The following is a 1,673-nucleotide window of genomic DNA, read 5'->3' as shown; positions in this document are numbered from 1 at the left end:
GTCTTTCCTTCAGAGAAGGAAATTCTACCCTGAATAAAAATTTCACCCTGGGTCTGAATAAATCAGTCAAAAAGCCCATTTACCTTTTTTTCTCCTTTAAATTTCTTTTATAATTAGTCTAAATAGTAGTTAATGCATATTTTTCAAATATTACTTTTAATCTTTCCAAACCAAATATTTTATAGATGTGGTAAATAAAACTCAGAGTTCAAATGACTTTTTCAAGGTCACACACTGCTAATTAATGCCAGAGGTAGGACTTTTTTCTAACCTCTAAGAATAATATTGTTTGATAAAGTATCAGACCTGGCAGAAGGATCCACTCAATGTATTCACAAAAGTTTGAGCCCTCTTACTTGTTGGGCAGGATTTTAATCTTTCACATAGATGTGAAAATTACCCTCAGTGTATCTAACTGATTAGATATCTTATAGTTATCTGATTTTTCCTAGGTTGTATGCAAGAAAACAGCATAAAACTAACATTTTCTGTATAAGAAAGAAGAGAACAAAAGATGCTTATATAGAAAATGGTGGTCAAATATATGTGTATATTTATACACATATATGTATGTATATACACACAGTGTATAAATGAAGATGTTAAAATAATGGATATTCCTTAGCCAAGCCATCATTAGTTCATTTGCTATAAATGCAATTATTTATATTAGCCTTCTCCAAAAGTCATCAATCATAGGGCCCACTGAAGACGGTTTAATAGCAAATCTTAAAGAATCAATACAACCAAGTGGAAAATGTTCTTTCTAAATCAGAAGATCTGAATTCTGAACATGTAGCACTGGCCGGAGTATCTGACATCCACATGAAAGAGATTTTGCCCAAAATATGCAGCTCATGCTGTGACGGTGACAGTGATGTGCACTGTGTAATGTCAATTCAAAAAGAGAGGCCACAGTAGAGTAAAAAGGACCCCGCTCAACATGCATTTCGTGACGCTATGAAATCACTTAAGAGCCCTGACTGGAAAAAGACTAAACAATAGGCCAGATTTGACACTTGCTTTTTGGCCATTTAATGAAAAGATTCTACTGGGTGTCTTCCCATTTGGTTAAAAGGGCATTCTCATTCATTTCGTTTTACCATTCTATATACTCCAAATATTGGCCATGCGTTCTGTATATTCAGAGCAACATACTGTATTGATTGATCCAGGAACATTTGTCGCCAGTTTGAAAAATATTACTTTAACCACCTTTGTTCTGCTCTGCGATAGCACCATTGTTGGGAAAAGACTAGTCACACTCTGAACCCAATCACAAATGAAATACTATAGCCATTTCAGTCAATGGCAAGAACTAAATTACACAATACTTTTTTGCACTTCTGCTAACTAGTGGTTATCCTCTAGTTAAGGTTATTCCAATATTATGTACTAATTTGTTTTATCACTGGTAGTATCCCTTCCTTGTGGCCTATAAGCCCTCATATGGTAATCATCTGCCACCATGCCTTTAAAGTTTCAAAAGTTATTCATTCCTGGTATATATTGTAAGATTTATATTTGCTGCACAAGACTGTATAATCCCCACTACTGGAGTAAAGCTTTATTAACCAAGTATCTCCAGGGAATCACCCTTTTTGTCAGGTGCCTTTCAAATCCATGAAGTAAGCTAGAAAGATAAATGAGTCTTACATATTTTTTGGTAAATT

The sequence above is a fragment of the Propithecus coquereli genome, unplaced genomic scaffold (assembly GCF_000956105.1).
Source record: "Propithecus coquereli isolate 6110/MARCELLA unplaced genomic scaffold, Pcoq_1.0 Scaffold313, whole genome shotgun sequence".
In the NCBI taxonomy this organism is placed as follows: Eukaryota; Metazoa; Chordata; class Mammalia; order Primates; family Indriidae; genus Propithecus; species Propithecus coquereli.
The sequence above is the reverse complement of the archived record's forward strand: the minus strand, read 5'-3'. Positions refer to the sequence as shown.